The sequence below is a fragment of the Orcinus orca genome, chromosome 15 (assembly GCF_937001465.1).
Source record: "Orcinus orca chromosome 15, mOrcOrc1.1, whole genome shotgun sequence".
NCBI classification, from domain to species: Eukaryota; Metazoa; Chordata; class Mammalia; order Artiodactyla; family Delphinidae; genus Orcinus; species Orcinus orca.
The window spans coordinates 56,286,110-56,308,344 of record NC_064573.1 but is presented as its reverse complement, the minus strand read 5'-3'; positions in this window follow the sequence as shown (position 1 = coordinate 56,308,344).

Below are 22,235 nucleotides of genomic sequence, written 5' to 3'. Positions count from 1 at the left end.
CTTGTATTCAGCTAATGTTTGGACATAAATTTACTTGAATAACAAGATCTGAAACAAACAAAATAACAAAGAAACACCAAAACACGAACAAACAAAAAAAGAGAATCATCGGCTCTCCCAGCCTTTGCAGTTTGGTTCTGGCTAGGAAACTTCCTCACCACTTTTCTAGGCTTGTTCTGAACCCAGAGATCAACCTGAGGTGAAAGGTTAAGGTCTTCTTGGGACTTTTTGAGCATGTACCTTGCCTAGGCATTTGTGGCTTTTATAATTCTCTGTACCCAGCTGCTTTGGAATGTCTTAATTTTCTAAAGAGTCTCACTCCAGTTTTCCCTCTAGGCCTTTGATGGCCTTATATGTCTCTACCTGTAATCTTTTCCCGCCTAGGTACCTGTAGGTTTGTAGCCTGCCTTGGTCTATAGTTCCTAGTTATGCTTAATAAGTACCTTGCATCAGTAATTTAGGTATCTCTCAGACAGGTTAGAAAAGATATACACGATAATTTACCAATAAGGTCTACACCAGGCCAGTTCCACCATCATGCTGGGGTGACGGGGGGAAAATGGTGAGTAAAAACACCACAAAACTTTCCTTCCATTTTAAAGATGGCTTTTTCTTTATTGGGCATTTTCTTGGTTGCAGTAAATATTTGGCTGTTTTCCAGCAATCCTACCAAGTTGGTTCAGACAGCTTCTAGTTGTTCTTTCAATACCATAGAGTGTTTTACAATGTACAGTTGTGTGTAAGAACTTCCAGACTTTGTAACAGGAAGAAAATGCCACTATTGAAACAAATATTAAACTTCGTTAAATTTTTCTTCTAGGATCCTACTTCCCTGATCAAAGTCTTAATTTCTCTAGTCTTCACTGGCAATGTTGTCCCGTTGAATTAGTGGCCCTCCACAATTTAGACCTCGTTTTTCACTAAATCTGACTTTGAGCATCAGTCATGCCGGCTGCATCTTTGTTACATGTATGTGGCTCACGGGCCCAGCCGCTCCGCGGCATGTGGGATCTTCCTGGACCGGGGCACGAGCCCGTGTCCCCTGCATCGGCAGGCGGACTCTCAACCACTGCGCCACCAGGGAAGCCCAACAACGGACATTTTGAATCTTCAATAAATGAATAGAGAATATAACATTTTCTTAGAATTTTGATAAAGAGCTTTTCCCCCATACAGTACCAGTTTAGTAAGAGTGTTCTCTGGACATAAATTGTCAAGTTCGCTGAATATTTGATTTCTCACTCCTCTGAGTTTCTATAGAAATTATAGTCTGTAGTACACTATTAAGCGTTCATTTATTTAGCTAATAAATAGGTTTCCTTACCTCTCTCCCAAAGGATTTGTGATACCTTATTGAGTAGATCCAAGTACAAGACAAAACATTTAATATGGATTTAAATAAAGTAAAAATGAAAGAAATAAGTTTTAGTGACTAGCATCAAACAGATTGTAACACTTGAATAATATAATTGCTTTTAGTTTCCTGGAAGTACATGTAAAAATTATTCTGTCACAGAACTGTTAATTTCTCACAAAAATACAACATAATTAAAATTTTTTTCTAAAACAAAATCCAAGCAAGAATATGACACAAGTATTCTTGAATAAGGCACATTGATAAACGAATCATAGAATATCTTTGCTCATCATTTTTCAAAAGTTTGGAGAAGCACTATTTCAATGAATGGGTTTTGGAAAGAAATGCATGGAGGAGATAGTATTAAATTATAATTCAGTGAAGGAATTTCTGGGAGAAGCTGAGGTTACAAGCAGAGTATTAGGATGTATGTTCAGCTGCAGGAAACAGAAACTCAAGGTAGACTCTGTTTCAAATAAACAAAATCTTTATTTCCCTTTTACTTAGTGGCCTAGAGGCACAAAGCCTAGGGCTGGTCCCCAGGTTTCTCTCTCTGAGGCTATCTATGGGTGTGGTTCTTTCTATCTTGTGGCTGTACATATTTGGGCTGTTGCCCTCATTTTCACCATGGTCATGACTGATGGCTCAGCCCTGCACCCTCAATCCAGCCAGTGGAAGGAGGAGAGAAGCATGGAGAAATAGTACACCTTCCTTCTCACATCCCATTGGCCTGTACATCCTTGTATGGCCAGACCTGGCTGCAACAGAGATGAGGAGATATGGTTTTTGTCCTGGGTGGTCATATATCTGGTAGAATAAAGAGTCTCTGATAAAAAAAGGGATACTGAATATTGGAAGAAAGTTTGTAATCTCTGCCACAACTAGTTTCCAGCTTTCTCTCCTTGCATCTAAATTAACAAGGAGGAAGTAAATGTGTACATCAAAATATTTCTTGAAATGTCCTAGATGTGCTCTAGACACTGTATTTATTTTCAATTGAAATCTTAGTTTTTACTGAAGTATAGTTGATTTACACTATTATATTAGTTTAGGTATATAACAGTGATTCAATATTTTTATAGATTATACTTCATTTAGAGTTATTATAAAATATTGGCTATATCACCTGTGCTGTAAAATATATCCTTGTAGGGCTTCCCTGGTGGCGCAGTGGTTAAGAGTCCGCCTGCCGATGCAGGGGACACGGGTTCGTGCCCTGGTCCGGGAGGATCCCACATGCCGCGGAGCGGCTGGGCCCGTGAGCCATGGCCGCTGGGCCTGCGCGTCCGGAGCCTGTGCTCCGCAACGGGAGAGGCCACAGCGGTGAGAGGCCCGCGTACCGCAAAAAAAAAAAAAAAAAAAAAAAAAAAAAATATATATATATATATATATATCCTTGTAGCTCATTTATTTTATAAATAATAGTTTGTACCTCTTAATCTCCTACCCTATCTTGTCCGTCCCCCTTCTCTCTCCCCAGTGGTAGCCACTAGTTTGTTCTCTGTATCTGTAAGTCTGTTTCTGTTTTGCTATATCCATTCATTTCTTTCATCTTTTAGATTCCACATGTAATAACAAATCTTAAAATATATGGTTAATGTGAATATTTTATAATGCTTGTTAACATAAAGGCCCTCCACACTAGATTCCAGATAGGAGGGAGGGAGAGGGGGTCCTCTGTGGAAGCAACACAAATGCCTTTCTTTCCCAGCATGAATGTTCAGACACACTGGTATTGGCTGATAGGGAAGGCTCACAGCTGCTTAGGAAGGATTAGTAGATTAGCCTCAAGCTTTATTTCTAATCTAGAGACTAAGATCCTCCAATTCTAGGCCATACAGACAGCATTGCTTGAAATTCTAGAGATGCCACTTTGGCCTTTGCATCAATTAACCATAACCACAATGACGCTGTATTATAAGCCACTTTAAAACAATGGATCAAAACAACAGCCACATATTTATCTCACGCCTGGCCTTGGCTGGGAGAACTGATTTGCATCTGCTCCCGATGGGCTGTCACCCTCCATCAGGCTTGCTGCCAGGCTAGCGTCAAGGGACCAAGCAAGAGAGAAGGTGCGTGCAAGGGCTGAAACTGGCACACCATAGCTTCTGGAACATTTTATCAGCAGGAGTGAGTCACAAGTCCAGGCAAGAGTTAAAGTGTAGGGGGCTTCCCTGGTGGCACAGTGGTTAAGAATCTGCCAATGCAGGGGACACGGGTTCGAGCCCTGGTCCAGGAAGACCCCACATGCCGTGGAGCAACTAAGCCCGTGCGGAGCAGCTAAGCCCGTGCATCACAACTACTGAGCCTGTGCTCTAGAGCCCATGAGCCGCAGCTACTGAAACCCGCGCACTTAGAGCCCGTGATCTGCAACAAGAGAAGCCTCTGCAGTGAGTAGCCCCCGCTCACCGCAACTAGAGAAAAGCCCACACACAGCAACGAAGACCCAACACAGCCAAAAAAATAAATAATAAATAAAATAAATAAATTTAAAAAACCATTAAAAAAAAGAGTTAAGGTGCAGGAAAACAGACTCCACTTCTTAGCTGGAGGGGCCACAAAGTCACAAATTCACATTAGAAAGATCTGGATACTGGGTGGAGTGGGGTAGTGTTATCTATCTACCACTCTTATCAAGTTTAATATTTTGTAATTCTAGTTAAAGTATAATACCTTGGGAAGGTTAAAAGTAATTTTGCCTTGGAATGAATACTTTTCTAGTCCTTTCCAGAAAGTATGAGGACTCTAGGTAAGAAGGGATGTTTACTGCCTCCTCTGCATAACATTGAAAATGTGGGGATAAATAATGGGGAAACTATTGTTACTTAAGAAATAATTTACAGCCTTAGATCTTTTCCTCTAGATCATCTCTGGTGAGAAATATGCAGTATAAGTTACCAGCGAAACCAATTTCTGCTAACGTTATTGGTGATATACGTATACCCCTTTAAGCTATGATAAAAGCATTGCATTGTTGTGGTTAAAGCTTGGGATCTGAAATGAAAGTACCTGGATTTCAATCCTCTCCCTGCTCCTTGTGGAAAATTATACAGTTAAAAGATTATACAGTTAAGGAGGAGCTTCAAGATGGCAGAAGAGTAAGACGTGGAGATCACCTTCCTCCCCACAGATACACCAGAAATACATCTACATGTGGAACAACTCCTACAGAACACCTACTGAACGCTGGCAGAAGACCTCAGACCTACCAAAAGGCAAGAAACTCCCCACATACCTGGGTAGGGCAAAAGAAAAGAAGAATAAACAGAGACAAAAGAATAGGGACGGGACCTGCACCAGTGGGAAGGAGCTGTGAAGGAGGAAAGGTTTCCACACACTAGGAAGCCCCTTCGCGGGCGGAGACTGTGGGTGGCGGAGGGGGAAGCTTCGGAGCCACGGAGGAGAGCGCAGCCACAGGGGTGCGGAGGGCAAAGCGGAGAGATTCCAGCACAGAGGATCAGGGCCGACCGGCCAGAGAGGCTTGTCTGCTCACCCGCCGGGGCGGGCGGGGCTGCGAGCTGAGACTCGGCTTTGGTCAGAGCGCAGGGAGAGGACTGGGGTTGGCGGCGTGAACACAGCCTGAAGGGGTTAGTGCGCCGCGGCTAGCCGGGAGGGAGTCCGGGGAAAAGTCTGGAGCTGCTGAAGAGGCAAGAGACTTTTTCTTGCCTCTTTGTTTCCTGGTGCGAGAGGAGAGGGGATTAAGAGCGCCGCTTAAAGGAGCTCCAGAGATGGGCGTGAGCCGCGGCTAAAAGCACGGACTCCAGAGACGGACGTGAGACGCTAAGGCCGCTGCTGCCGCCACCAAGAAGCCTGTGTGCCAGCACAGGTCACTCTCCACACCCCGCTTCCGGGAACCTGTGCAGCCCGCCACTGCCAGGGTCCCGGGATCCAGGGACAACTTCCCCGGGAGAACACATAGTGTGCCTCAGGCTGGTGCAATGTCATGCAGGCCTCTGCCGCCGCAGGCTCGCCCTGCATCCGTGCCCCTCCCTCCCCCCCCCCCCCCCCCCCCCCCCGCGCCTGAGTGAGCCAGAGTCCCTGAATCAGCTGCTCCTTTAACCCCATGCTGTCTGAGCGGAAACAGACGCCCTCAGGTGACTTACACGTAGAGGCGGGTCCAAATCCAAAGCTGAACCCCCAGAGCTGTGCGAACAAAGAAGAGAAAGGGAAATCTCTCCCAGCAGCCTCAGGAGCAGCGGATTAAATCTCCACAATCAACTTGATGTACCTGCATCTGTGGAATACCTGAATAGACAGCGAATCATCCCAAATTGAGGAGGTGGACTGTGGGAGCAACGATATATATATATATTTTTCCCCTTTTTCTCTTTTTGTGAGTGTATGTGTATGCTTCTGTGTGTGATTTTCTCTGTATAACCTTGCTTTTACCATTTGTCCTAGGGTTCTGTCTGTCCGTTTTTCTTTCTTCTTTTTTAGTATAGTTTTTAGCTAGCTATCATTGGTGGATTTGTTTTTTGCTTTGGTTGCTCTCTTCTTTCTTTCTTTCTATTAAATTTTTTTAATAATTATTTTTCATTTTAATAACTTTATTTTATCTTATTTCACTTCATTTTATTTTATCTACTTTGTTTCTTTTTTCTCCCTTTTATTCTGAGCTGTGTGGATGACAGGCACTTGGTGCTCCACCCAGGTGTCAGGGCTGTGTCTCTGAGGTGGGAGAATCAGGTTCAGGACACTGGTCCACCAGAGACTTCCGAGGTCCACGTAATATCAAACGGCAAAAATCTCCCAGAGATCTCCATCTCAACGCCAAGACCTAGCTCCACTGAACGACCAGCAAGCTATAGTGCTGGACACCCTATGCCAAACAACTAGCAAAACAGGAACATAACCCCATACATTAGCAGAGAGGCTGCCTAAAATCATATTAAGGTCACAGACACCCCAACACACCAACAGACGTGGACCTGCCCACCAGAAAGACAAGATCCAGCCTCATCCACCAGAACACAGGCACTACTCCCCTCCACCAAGAAGCCTAGACAGCCCACTGAAGGAACCGTAGCCACTGGGGGCAGACACCAAAAAGAATGGGAACTACGAACCTGCAGCCTGCGAAACGGAGACGCAAAACACAGTAAGTTAAGCAAAATGAGAAGACAGAGAAACACACAGCAGATGAAGGAGCAAGGCAAAACCCCACCAGACCTAACAAATGAAGAGGAAATAGGCAGTCTACCTGAAAAAGAATTCAGAATAATGATAGTAAAGATGTTACAAAATCTTGGGAATAGAATGGAGAAAATACAAGAAATGTTTAACAAGGACCTAGAAGAACTAAAGAGCAAACAAACAATCATGAACAACACAATAAATGAAATTAAAAATTCTCTAGAAGAGATCAATAGCAGAATAACTGAGGAAGAACTGATAAGTGACCTGGAAGATAAAATAGTGGAAATAACTATGGCAGAGCAGAATAAAGAAAAAAGAATGTAAAGAATTGAGGACAGTCTCAGGGACCTCTGGCACAACATTAAACACACCAATATTTGAACTATAGGGGTCCCAGAAGAAGAAGAGAAAAAGAAAGGGACTGAAAAAATCTTTGAAGAGATTATAGTTGAAAACTTCCCTAATATAGGAAAGGAAATAGTTAATCAAGTCCAGGAAGCACAGAGAGTCCCATACAAGATATATCCAATGAGAAACATGCCAAGACACATATTAATCGAACTATCAAAACTTAAATACAAAGAAAAAATATTAAAAGCAGCAAGGGAAAAGCAATAAAATAACATACAAGGGAATCCCTACATGGTTAACAGCTGATCTTTCAGCAGAAAGTCTGCAAGCCAGAAGGGTGTGGCAGGACATATTTAAAGTGATGATGGAGAAAAATCTACAATCAAGATCACTCTACCCAGCAAGGACCTCATTCAGATTTGACAGAGAAATTAAAACCTTTACAGACAAGCAAAAGCTAAGAGAAATCAGCACCACCAAACCAGCTTTACAACAAATGCTAAAGGAACTTCTCTAGGCAGGAAACACAAGAGAAGGAAAAGACCTATAATAACAAACCCAAAACAATTAAGAAAATGGTAATAGGAACATACATATTAATAATTACCTTAAGTGTAAATGGAGTAAACGCTCCAACCAAAAGACATAGACTGGCTGAATGGATACAGAAACAAGACCCATATATATGCTGTCTACAGGAGACCCACTTCAGACCTAGGGACACACACAGACTGAAAGTGAGGGGATGGAAAAAGATATTCCATGCAAATGGAAATCAAAACAAAGCTAGAGTAGCAATTCTCAGATCAGGAGAAATAGCCTTTAAAATGAAGACTATTACAAGAGACAAAGAAGCACACTAAATAATGATCAAGGGATCAATCCAAGAAGAAGATATAACAATTGTAAATATTTATGCACCCAACATTGGAGCATCTCATTACATAAGGCCAATACGAATAGCCATAAAAGGAGAAATAGACAGTAACACATTCATAGTAGGGGACTTTAACACCCCACTTTCACCAATGGAAAGATCATCCAAAATGAAAATAAATAAGAAAACATAAGCTATAAATGATACATGAAACAAGAGGGACTTAATTGATATTTATAGGACATTCCATCAAAAAACAACAGAATACACATTCTTCTCATGTACTCGTGGAACATTCTCCAGGATAGATCATATCTTGGGTCACAAATCAAGCCTTGGTAAATTTAAGAAAATTGAAATTGTATCAAGTATCTTTTCTGACCACAACGCTACGGGACTAGGTATCAATTACAGGAGAAAATCTGTAAGAAATCCAAACACATGGAGGCTAAACAATACACTACTTAATAACCAAGAGATCACTGAAGAAATCAGAGAGGAAATTAAAAAATGCCTAGAAAGAAATGACAAAACATGACGACCCAAAACCTATGGGATGCAACAAAAGCAGTTCTAAGAGGGAAGTTTATAGCAATACAGTCCTACCTTAAGAAACAAGAAAAATCTCAAATAAACAACCTAACCTTACACCTAAAGCAATTAGAGAAAGAAAAACAAAAAATCCCCAAAGTTAGCAGAAGGAAAGAAATCATAAAGATCAGATCAGAAATAAGTGAAAAAGAAATGAAGGAACTGATAGCAAAGATCAATAAAACTAAAAGCTCATTCTTTGAGAAGATAAACAAAATTGATAAAGCATTAGCCAGAATCATCAAGAAAAAAAGGGAGAAAACTCAAATCAATAGAATTAGAAATGAAACAGGAGAAGTAACAACTGACACTGCAGAAATACAAAGGATCATCAGAGATTACTACAAGCAACTCTATGCCAATAAAATGGACAACCTGGAAGAAATGGACAAATTCTTAGAAATGCACAACCTTCTGAGACTGAACCAGGAAGAAAGAGAAAATATGAACAGACCAATCACAAGCACTGAAATTGAGACTGTGATCAAAAATCTTCCAACAAACAAAAGCCCAGGACCAGATGGCCTCACAGGTGAATTCTATCAAACATTTAGAGAAAAGCTAACACGTATCGTTCTCAAACTCTTCCAAAATATAGCAGAGGGATGAACACTCCCAAACTTATTCTACGAGGCCCGCATCACCTTGATACCAAAACCAGACAAAGATGTCACAAAGAAAGAAAACTACAGGCCAATATCACTGATGAACATAGATGCAAAAATCCTCAACAAAATACTAGCAAACAGAATTCAACAGCACATTAAAAGGATCATACACCATGATCAAGTGGGTTTTATCTCAGGAATGCAAGGATTCTTCAATATATGCAAATCAATCAATGTGATACACCATATTAACAAACTGAAGGAAGAAAACCATATGATCATCTCAATAGATGCAGAGAAAGCTTTCGACAAAATTCAACACCGATTTATGATAGAAACCCTCCAGAAAGTATGCATAGAGGGAACTTTCCTCAACATAATGGAGGTCATATATGACAAGCCGACAGGCAACATCGTCCTCAATGTTGAAAAACTAAAATCATTTCCAGTAAGATTAGGAACAAGACAAGGTTGCCCACTCTCACCACTATTATTCAACATAGTTTTGGAAGTTTTAGCCACAGCAATCAGAGAAGAAAAAGAAATAAAAGGAATCCAAATAAAAAAAGAAGAAGTAAAGCTGTCACTGTTTGCAGATGACGATACTATACATAGAGAATCCTAAAGATGCTACCAGAAAACTACTAGGGCTAATCAATGAATGTGGTAAAGTAGCAGGATACAAAATTAATGCACAGAAATCTCTAGCATTCCTATACATTAATGATGAAAAATCTGAAAGTGAAATTAAGAAAACACTCCCATTTACCAATGCAACAAAAAGAATAAAATATCTAGGAATAAACCTACCTAAGGAGACAAAAGACCTGTATGCAGAAAATTATAAGACACCGATGAAGAAAATTAAAGATGATACAAACAGATGTAGAGATATACCATGTTCTTGGGTTGGAAGAATCAACACTGTGAAAGTGACTCTACTACCCAAAGCAATCTACAGATTCAAGGCAATCCCTATCAAACTACCAGTGGCATTTTTCACAGAACTAGAACAAAAAATTTCACAATTTGTATGGAAATGCAAAAGACCCCAAATAGCCAAAGCGATCTTGAGAAAGAAAAACGGAGCTGGAGGAATCAGGCTCCCTGACTTCAGACTATACTCCAAAATACTGTAATCAAGACAGTATGGTACTGGCACAAGAACAGAAATATAGATCAATGGAGCAGGATAGAAAGCCCAGAGTAAACTCACACACATCTGGTCACCTTATCTTTGATAAAGGAGGCAAGAATATATAATGGAGAAAAGACTGTCTCTTCAATAAGTGGTGCTGGGAAAACTGGACAGCTACGTGTAAAAGAATGAAATTAGAACACTCCCTAACACCATACAGAAAAATGAACTCAAAGTGGATTAAAGGCCTAAATGTAAGGCCAGACACTATCAAACTCTTAGAGGAAAACATAGGCAGAACACTCTATGACATAAATCACAGCAAGATCCTTTTTGACCCACCTCCTAGAGAAATGGAAATAAAAACAAAAATAAACAAATGGGACCTAATGAAACTTAAAAGCTTTTGCACAGCAAAGGAAACCATAAACAAGACGAAAAGACAACCCTAAGAATGGGAGAAAATATTTGCAAATGAAGCAACTGACAAAGGGTTAATCTCCAAAATTTACAAGCAGCTCATGCAGCTCAATATCAAAAAAAAAACCCAATCCAAAAATGGGCAGAAGGCCTAAATAGACATTTCTCCAAAGATGATGTACAGACTGCCAACAAACACATGAAAGAATGCTCAACATCATTAATCATTAGAGAAATGCAAATCAAAACTACAATGAGATATCATCTCACACTGGTCAGAATGGCCATCATCAAAAATCTACAAACAATAAATGCTGGAGAGGGTGTGGAGAAAAGGGAACCCTCTTGCACTGTTGGTGGGAATGTGAATTGGTACAGCCACTATGGAGAACAGTATGGAGGTTCCTTAAAAACCTAAAAATAGAACTACCATATGACCCAGCAATCCCACTACTGGGCATATACCCTGAGAAAAGGATAATTCCAAAAGAGTCATGTACCAAAATGTTCATTGCAGCTCTATTTACAATAGCCAGGACATGGAAGCAAGCTAATTGTCCATCGACAGATGAATGGATAAAGAAGATGTTGCACATATATGCAATGGAATATTACTCAACCATAAAAAGAAATGAATTTAGGTTATTTGTAATGAGGTGGATGACCTAGCGTCTGTCATACAGATTGAAGTAAGTTAGAAAGAGAAAACAAATACCGTATGCTAACACATATATATGGAATCTAAAAAAAAAAAGTCATGAAGAACCTAGGGGCAAGACAGGAATAAAGACGGAGACCTACTCGAGAATGCAGTTGAGGACACGGGGAGGGGAAATGGTAAGCTGGGACAAAGTGAGAGAGTGGCATGGACATATATACACTACCAAATGTAAAACCCATGGCTTGTGGGAAGCAGCCGCATAGCACAGGGAGATCAGCTCGGTGCTTTGTGACCACCTAGAGGGGTGGGATTGGGAAGGTGGGATGGAGGGAGATGCAAGAGGGAAGAGATATGGGGATATATGTATATGTATAACTGATTCACTTTGTTAGAAAGCAGAAACAACACAACATTGTAAAGCAATTATACTCCAATAAAGATGTTAAAAAAAAAGGTTATACAGTTAAAAATACTGGATAAATGTTTAAACCTCTAAACCCCAGTTTCCTTATCAGTAAAATGGGGATAATAATTGTATGAATCTCTGAGGGTTGTTTGAGAACCTAAATAAGATCGTGAATGCAAATTTCTTAAGATAGTACTTGGCATATAGTAGTCCTCAACAATAGTAGCTCTTTTTATTATTTTTCACTAATGTCATGCAACCGATGTGTACTAGTCTGACTTCTCTGTAAATTCAGATATATGTGAAATTCAAAACAAACTTTAGAACTTTCATCAGAGCAAGACAGATTGAATACACACATTTATTGCCACTCTCTCCTTTACAGTAAAGGTATAACAACAGGAAAAAGAGAGGTATTATTTTAGAAACGAAGAAGCAGATGGAGAAGTGAAGGAAATAGTTTCATGACACTGGTGTTGGCAATGATTTCTTGGATATGACACCAAAAGCTCAGGCAACAAAAGCAAAAATAAACAAGTGAGACTACACCGAATTAAAAAGCTTCTGCATAGCAACAAATAACACAGTGAAAAGGCAGCCTATGGAATGGGAGAGAATACTTGCAAACCATATAGCTGGTAAGGGGTTAAAATCTATAATATATAAGGAACTCCTACAGCTCAATAGCAAAAAATAAATAACCTGATTAATAAATGGACAAAGGACTTGAATACACATTTTTCCAAAGAGAAAATGCAAATGGCCAAGAGATATAAAGATTCTCAACATAACTAATCATGAGGGAAATGCAAATCAAAGCAACAATGAGGTATCAACTCATATCTGTTGGGATGGCTATTATAAAAACAACAAAACATATAAGTGTTAGAGAGGATGTGGAGAAACTGAAACCCTTGCATGCTGCTGGTGGAATGCAAAATGGTGCAATTGCTATGAAAAACAGTATGATGGTTCCTCAGAAAATTAAAAATAGAACTACCATATGATCCAGCAATCCTGTTTCTGGGTGTTTATCCAAAAGAATTGAAAGCAGGATCTTGAGGAGTTATCTGCAGTTCCATATTCACTGCAGCATTATTTACAATAGGCAATATGTAGGAACAACCAAAATGTCCATTAATGGATGAATGGATAAAGAGGATGTGTGTATATACATTCTGCAGTAGGTTATAGGAAAAGTGAACCTGGAGGACATCATGAGAAGTTACATGAGCCAGTCACAGAAAGACAAATACTGCATGATTCGACTTATATGATGTTATGATTAATTTATGTCAACTTGACTGGGCTAAGCGATGCCCAGATAGTTGGTAAAATACTGTTTCTGGCTGTGTCCATGAGGGTTGTTTTGGGAAGAGATTAGCATTTGATTTATTAAGCTGAGTAAAGACATCCACCCTCACCAATGTCGGTGGGCACCAGCCCATCCTTAGAGGGCCTGAATAGAACAAAGAGACAAAGGAAGGTTGAATTCACTCTTTTCCTGAGCTGGGACATCCATATTTTCCTGCCCTTGGCTGTCAGAACTCCTGGTTCCTGGGCCTTTGGACTCCATGACTTACACTAACAGCCCCCTGGTTCTCAGACCTTTGGAATTGGACTGATTTATACCATTGGCTTTCTTGGTTTTACAGATTACAGATTGCAAATTGTGATACTTCTCAACCTCCATAATTGTGTGAGTCAATTCCTATAGTAAATCTCTATCTATTTATCTATCTATCTATCATCTCTCCTTATATATTTCCTAATGGTTCTGTTTCTCTGGAGAGCCCTGACTAATACATATGAGGTATCTAAAATAGAGTAGAGTAGTGGGACCCAGGAGCTTGGAGTAAGGAGAAATGGGAAGTTTTTATTCAACGGGTATGAAGTTGCAGTCATGCAAGATGAATAAGTCTAGAGATCTGCTGTACAACTTTGTGTCTGTAGTTACCAACACCCTATTGTACACTTAACAATTTGTCAAAACGGCAGATATCATGTTAAATGTTCTTATAACAACAACAAAAGTGAAAAACTGCCTTTATTTCCAGGGAAAGCTAAAGCCTATGATGGAAATGCTGGAGGCCTGGAAGCAGGTTGATTAGCGATAAACACATGGGCTTTGTTGGTAGTCTATAAGAAGCAGAGAGAAATCCCTCCCTGCAAAGTCAGGGGGCTGTCCTGGTCTGGATAGGAATGAGTCAAACCAGCAACCAAGGAAGATTTACCAAATCGGAATCCAAAGCCCTGGTAAAAATCAAGTATACCCTATAAAATATTTCAAGTTATGTTACAGGAAGGAACTTGGCAGAACGTTCGGATTCCAGGACCTTTAATGTCATGTGTATAAAGCGCAGGGGTTGAGTCTGCACTTTGAAGCATGACAGATCTCTCTTTGATTCTGGGCACCTTGCCTTACTAGCTGCATGATTTTGGGCTAGTTCATTACACTCTCTGAGCCTCAGTTTAAAAGTTATTTTGAAACCATATCTATTAATAAAACACTTAGGACAGAGTCTAGAATATAGCAGGTGATTAGTAGATGACAGCTATTTTTACAGTCATGATCATCATTAGTTACTTAATATTAATGGGTTTGATACCTGCTGATGCTTTAAATATATTCAAAGTTTAGACATCAGTTTTCTTATCTGTAAATAAGAACCATATTGGTATTTCATGAATTTATGAGTATTAAAGTAGCTAGTATATGTGGTGTTCATACCACTTAGTAAATGCTAAACAGATAATGTTGACCGTTGCAACTTTACCATTACTTAAATGATTAGGAATCATGTTTTGTGGTATTTTGTTTTGTCCAGCCTTTCAGTTGCAGGTGAATTAAACATTTTGGCCACTAGTTGGTGGTCTCTTTTTCACTGAACAGTCTGGTATTTGTAACCTTTCTGGTAGCCAAGCACTTTAAGCTCCTTTTAGACAACCAAATATTATGAAAAATATTTACAGTCATACATGTTTTTATTAGAGAAAGATTATTATTATTATTGTATAAAATTTGTGAAAACCATGCATTAAATCTGGAATATAAAAATAGAAAGAAAAGCACATTAAAAAAAAAGATAGTCTCGTCCCTCTGAGTACAAGCACTATTATTGGTATACTGCTTCCAGGAATTTCTTCTGTATATTAGTTTATGTGAATTTGAGGAGATATCTGTCTGAACTTTTTTCCTAAGGCAACGACCACATCATGGGAGTATTTCTATATTCTAAGTATTCTTTCTTTTTTTTTTAAATAAATTTATTTATTTTGGGCTGCATTGGGTCTTCATTGCTGCACACAGGCTTTCTCTAGTTGCGGCGAGCGGGGGCTACACTTCATTGCGGTGCGCGGGCTTCTCATTGTGGTGGCTTCTCTTGTTGTGCAGCACAGGCTCTAGGTTCACGGGCTTCCATAGTTGTGGCACATGGGCACAGTAGTTGTGTCTCGCGGGCTCCAGAGCACAGGCTCAGTAGTTGTGGCTCATGGGCTTAGTCGCTCTGCGGCACGTGGGATCTTCCCGGACCAGGGCTTGAACCCGTGTCTCTTGCATTGGCAGGCAGATTCTTAACCACTGCACCACCAGGAAAGTCCCTAAGTATTATTTCTAATGCCTGCATAATGGGGACCATAATTTATTGCTTTTTCTGTTGACATTGGTTTAATTCCTTTTTTTTTTCTTTTTTTTTTTCTTTTCTATGTGTCTTGTAGTTTTTTATTGAAAGTGAGGCAATTTGTATAAAACAGTAGTGGAAATGGGCACTTTGTTTGTTAGTATGGCTCAGTATGGGAGATTGAGTTCATCAGGTGAGCTGGGTTTGGGTTTTTCTGTTGCTACAGTTACCACCAGTGCATCCCAGATTTCAAATTCCTCCACCTGGAGGGTGGGCAGGTGTTTTTTAGGCTCCTGCCTCAGCTCCCTCAGCTTCAGTAGTCCCTGCCCATCTGCACATCCAGGGACATCTCTTTCTACACTTTTGCTCTCCTCCCAGCAGTGAGCTCTCAGCTCATGGTGGGGGAAGGGAAGTCCTTCATTTTCTTGGTCCAGCTCCAGTAGTAGTCGGGTCTTGCTCTGTATCTGTGGAGGTCTCGGGTAGGAGAGAGTTTGCTCTGCTTCACCCAAAAACAGCTTTGCATGGGTACTGGACTCTGAAGGCTTCCTGTCCTTTTCCCAGAGGAAGGAGTTTCTTTTTTCTATTTCTCCCTCAGAAGTAATAGATCTTTTCTTGGGACCTGCGAATAGGAATATTTCTTACCTCTTCTCCAGTGGCTTCAGGCTTTTGCTTCCTGTGAGTGAGAGGTCTGGGAAGTTAGCAGGAGTTCCTGTGACCCACTGAGGAAAGCTCTCTTTTTCTCCCGCTCTGCTCCCTGTCTTTGTCGTGAGCACCCAGCAGAAGCCTGTGGAAATGTTTGTGAATGAGTGAAGGCTATTTCACGTAAGGGGCTCTCAGGTGCGTTGAACTGTCATGTTAGCCCACACTTGGCCTTAAAGAATTAGTATAAGTTTCAGCTGCTTTGCCCTTGCCTGCTTGTAAGATAACCACCTCTTCTGCCTGTGCTTTCAAAGGTGAACATGTTCGTGTGTTCGGACACATAGGTGGGGCTTTTCATTCTTTAGAATTCAGTTGATTTGTTTGCCTTGCAACTTCAGGTCTCTGATAGACTCAAGGAAGTTATGATTTAGGGTGGGACAGACATTCTCTTGCAGTTTCTGCCTTCTAAGTAGGAGCAGAACCCCACAGATTTTGTTAGAGATTAGCTTTCTGTAGTACATGGAAGTTGTTCCCATGAATAATCCTCTGCGGATCATCTGTGCACATAGCTCTTCACTGTTAGTTTTTTCCTCTAAGTATCCAGTGTTCAAGGTGGAATTGTCGGCACAGTGATGGTGAACATCATTAAGTCCCTTGAAACATACTGCCACACTGCATTCTTAGGTGGATGTACTGAGACCAGTAGTGTATGAGAAAGAATTGTGTGCCTGATTCTTTTCTAGCATGGCTTGTCATTGTTAAAAATATTTGACAGCATGACAGGTGAGAATGATAAAGATATAATTGTGTTGAAATTTAAATTTCTTGTGAGGCCGAATATTTTACCAAACTTTCGTTTGTTTCCTTTCTGTGCCTTTCTAGTACTTAGTTTATTATTACTGTGTGCTTCCGTGTTGATTTATTAATAAAAAGTGGCAGGTGTAGTAGGAAACTGTCATGAATTTCACCTTCAGAGAACTGTGGTTTAAAGAAATAAACAAGAAGGGCATCGCATATCTAATTTATCTATAAGACTGAGAATCTTGCACCCCGAGGGGGTTACTCCCTAGGCCAGGCAGTGGTCAGCCATGTGAAGTGTGGAGGCCCCGGCCTTGGCTTTGTGCCCCTAAGATTCTTTCCAAAGGACCCCACACCAGAGGTGATTGCCAGATAGTGTGTGTCTACCTGGGGGTTTGGTTGGTTCCAGTTTACACGGGATAAAAGAAACTACCTACTTCTTTCATCTCATCCTAATTCAGCTAAACAGACTCCAAATAAAATGGAAACTTCCTGAGTATCCTTCCTGACTCTGACCTCATACTCCACCTAACAATGTTTTCAGCCTGTCTTGAGTTCCTTTACTCCTATGACAAGGCTGGATTAGTTTGAAAAATTCCAAGCCATGTTTTTACTGTCTTTCCTTTTGTTGCTGGTGGATAACCATGTGAACAGGAAGCACAGACAATTCTTGTAAGCAACACCCACGTGGTATAAAATGTTCATTATGATAATATTCGGAATAGTGTATTTGAATATCTTTCACTGCAGTATTTTTCCTCATAGTTCTTTAATACCATGAGTGGTGAAACTGAGCCTAGGAAAGATTGAGAAGTCTGAGGAACAACTTTTATCGAGAGCATTTTTATGTAAAAGATTATTGTTGTTGCTTAGTACCTCCTGTCTTCTTCTGAAAAATTGCTCTGATCTGATTCATTTCTTTACGTTTTATATTTATATTCACATTCCATTTACTTTATATATATATATCTCATGTAAAAAAATGTTGTCATTATTAAAATAATATATAGTATAATGTTCTATTACGATAAAAATAGTTTTTAAAAGTAATAATAAAAAGTAAAAAGAACAATAGTTTTGTCGTAGTTGCAAAATTGCAATATATGCATTTAGATCACATCAAGCACAGGAATACAAATTGGTAGAAAATCTGTTCTAGTCTTATTTTCTTTAAAAATAAGTATATTCAAAAAATTTTAAAGGAAAAGTTAACTTTTTGGGGGTGAATACTACTTTGATAACCTAGATCTTTCCTTTCTAAACTAAGAATCATTTTACAAATATAACAGTAACTCAAGAATATATCATACTCTGTGTGGGTGATTTCATATTACTTTTGCTTTTTTGCATTGAAATTATTAATGAAATGTTAAGCTAATGTTTTTGCATTCAAGTTCTTTAGAGGTTTATTTTTAAATGAGAAGGTGGGAGGAATAGAGTCCGTACGTAGCTAACCACCTCTGCAGCAGGAGAGCAGCGTGAAACCACAGCTACATAACTATCAAGGGTACTCTTTTTAAAATCTGTAGTCAGTGGAATAATTATATAACTCAAAATGTGCATGAAAGTCTCAAATTTTATGAAAAGCCCCATGTCCAAAACACTTGAATAATACAATTTTTTTCTTATGCCCCTTAAATTCATGTGACTATCATCACCTATGGCGTAGTTGTGGGAACAAAACTAAATTTCAAAGCAAAATCTCATTACAAACCCATCAGAGTATGCATTTGAGTGTTAGAGTTTATTATACCTTGTCAAGGGATATGAGCAGGAAAAGTGAGAGAAACTGCTGATGGTGGGAAAATTATTCCCCAGAATGATTTTCCTTAAATATTTCATATTTAGAACATTTGAAATAGTGTAAAGTTATGTGAAGATTTTTAGTGTTCATTCTTGGATTAAAAATTGTGTGACTGATCCATTGGGACCATCAATGCAAATGCTATAAATACCAGTTTTTGTAGGTTTCTCCCTATACAAAGCACATTGAGGGTTATAATGTATTACAACACTGCCAACTTTTATATTTCCGCAAGGAATGATCTACATTTTGCTCAAAACAAAAGAAGAAAACCTTTGGGGCTGAGATTCATTAAAGCAAAAAACCTTAAACAGAAAATAGCTCTTTAATAATTTCTCATGACCAACATGGTTTAATGGGAGTCAGCATCACTTTGAGTAGGATTTGCTTCAGGACAAGGACATTGTACTCTGTTTTTGTTTTGAGAATTATGAACACGGCTATTCCACTTGGAGATTATAGCCAATACGTTTGTATTCAATTGGTTTTGTTCAGTTGAAGATGTTGGTTCCTTTGAAATGCTGACCATATCTGTCACTATGGAAACTGCAGTCCTCATCCACAGTGGGTAGCTATTGGCAAAGAAGAATGCTTTTTGATAGGCAGCAAAATGGACCTCATTAGTGCATGTCACAGCCTGCACGAAAGATATATATGGAGTGTCACCTTCCATTCAAGTGAAGTTTTTGGATAACTATGCATATAAGGTGAAGGGTCTCTTACCTGTTTTTGTTGTGTTTGATTTTTCGGCTATATGTCTGCATACAAAACTCTTCTTCGCCAGTGATCTTTCACATAAAGAACAATGGCACAGGGAAGGGGGTGGTATTCCCTCATAGTCATATATGCCTGAGTCAATACGCTGACAATCACTTTGAGCAGACTGTCCTTGGCAAACTTAAATGAGGTAACTGCCGACAGTCAGTCTGTCTGTCTGTTTGCCTCTCTATCTATTGACTTATATTTTTTATTGTGTAAAATTGATTATAACATTATATTACTTTCAGGTATACAGCATAATGATTTGATATTTATATGCATCGAGAAATGATCACCACAGTAAGGCTAGTTAACGTCCATCACCGTGCATAGCCTAGTTATACACATACAGTTTATTTTTCTTGTGATGAGAACTTTTAAGTTTTACTTTCTTAGCAACTTTCAAATATGTAATACTGTATTATTAACTGTAGTCACCATGCTTTCCATTACAGCCCCATGACTTATTTATTTTATAACTGGAAGTTTATAGCTTTTGAGACCCCCATCACTTATTTCACCCAACCCTTGTCCCCAACCTCTGTCAACCACCAATCTGATCTCTGAGTCTATGAACTCTGTTTTTTTTAAGTATTATTATATCAGTTTCAGGTGCATAGCATAATAGTTCAACATCTGTGTACACTACACAGTATACACAAGTCCAGTTACCCATCACCATACAGTTGACCCCATTTACCTGTTTTGCCTACCCACCCCCCTCACCCACCCCGCAGCTTTCTTTTCCTCTGCCAGAGTAAATGCTAATCTATTCTCTGTATCTAGGAGTTTGTTTTTGTTTTGTTTCTTTGTTGGCTTTGTTTTGGTTTTAGATTCCACCTATAAGTGAAATCAAGCGGTCTTTTCCTGTCTGAGTTATTTCACTTAGCAAAAAACCCACAAGCTCTATCCATGTTTTTACAGGCTTTTATTCTTTTTTATAGCTGAATAATATTTCATTGTATATATGTACTACATCTCCTTTATCCATTCATCCGTCAGTGGACACTTAGGTTGCTTCCATGTCTTGGCTATTGTAAATAATGTTGCAATGAATATGAGGGTGCAGATATCTTTTCAAGTTAGTGTTTTCATTTTCTTCAGAAAAACACCCAGACGTGGAATTGCTGGATCATATGGTAGTTCTATTTTTAATTTTTGGAGAAAACGCTATACTGTTTTCCGTAGTGACTGCACCAATTTGTATTTGCCCCAGTAGTGCACAAGAGTTCCCTTTTCTCCACAGTCTCACCAACACTTGTTGTTTCTTGTCTTTTGGATAATAGCCATTCTAACAGGTATGATATAATACCTCTTTGTGGTTTTGATTTGCATTTCCCTGATGATTAGTGATGAAATTTTTAATGTATCTGCTGTCCCTCTGTCTTCTTTGGAAAAATGTCTGTTCAGGTCCTCTGGCCATTTTTTGGATTGGGTTGTTTGGTTTTTGTTTTGGTTTTGCTATTTAATTGTCTGAGTTCCTTATATATTTTGGATATTGACCCATATCAGATATATAATTTGCAAATATTCTCCGTGCTCCCATTGAGTAGGTTGCTTTTTCATTAAAAACATTTTTTATTGAGATATAGTTGATGTACAATATTATATAAGTTACAGGTACTCAAAATAATGATTCACAATTTTTAAAGGTTATACTCCATTTATAGTTATAAGATATGGGTATATTCCTTGTGTTGTATAATATATCCTTGTAGCTTATCTATTCTATACATAATAGTTTGCACCTCTTAATCCCCTACCCCTGTCTTGCCCTGCCCCCTTCCCTCTCTCCACTGGTAACCACTAGTTTGTTCTCTATATCTGTGAGACTGTTTCCTTTTTGTTATATTCACTATTTTGTTTTATTTTTTAGATTTCACATATGGCCTTTTCATTTTTTGATGGTTTCATTTGCTGTACAGAGGCTTTTTAGTTTGATATAATTTCACTTGTTTATTTTTGATTTTGTTGCCTTTGCTTTTAAAGTCAAATCCGAAGACTCATTGCCATGAGTAATGTCAAGGAGCTTACTGCCTATGTTTTCTTCTAAAAGTTTTATGGTTTCAGGTCTTATGTTCAATTCTTTAATGGCTTTTGAGTTAATTTTTGTGTATGGTGTAAGATAGTGGTCTGTTTTCATTCTTTTGCATGTGGCTGTCCAGTTTTCCTAGCACGATTTACTGAAGAGACTGTCTACTTCCAATTGTATGTTCTTGGTCTCGTTGTCATAAATTAGTTGACCACAAACATGGGTTTATTTGGGGGCTCTGTATTCTGTTCCATTGATCTATGTGTGTGTTTTTATGCCAATACTATATTGTTTTGATTACTCTAGCTTTGTAATATTGTTTGAAATCAGGGACCATGATACCTATAGCTTTATTCTTTCTCAAGATTGCTTTGGCTAATTGAGATTTTTGATTCCATACAAATTTTATGATTGTTTGATTTGTTTTTGTGAAAAATGACATTGGAAATTTGATAAGGATTGCATTGAATCTACAGAGATTGCTTTGGGTAGCATGGACATTTTAACAATATTAATTCTTCCAATCCATGAGCATGGACCATCTTTCCATTTATTTGTGTCTTTTCAATTTCTTTCATCAATGTCTTATAGTTTTCAGTGTATAGGTCTTTAACTTTCTTAATCTTAGGTTATACCTCGAGCCTAATACTCTTTGTCCTCTATATACAGCCAAGGCAGACCCAATATCATGCCTTTTACCTGGTAGAGAAACTATAGGAATACATAATTCTTGGAAATATTCTTTTTCCCAGTGTTAGCATCTATTTTTAATGCTTTTGCTGTATTGTTTCTTTTCAGCTTATTACACTTAAAATTAATTTCCCCTAATTTTTAAACTTTATAAGAATCAGTGATATAGAGAGTTGGTACTTTAGTAGAAATCCATATCTTATTATGTTGACATATTTACACTTACTAAATATTATGGGATGAATTGTGTCCCGCCAAAATTCATGTGTTGAAGTCTTAACCCTCAGTACTTCAGAACATAACCTTATCCAAAGATATGGTCTTTGAGGGGTAATTAAGTTAAAA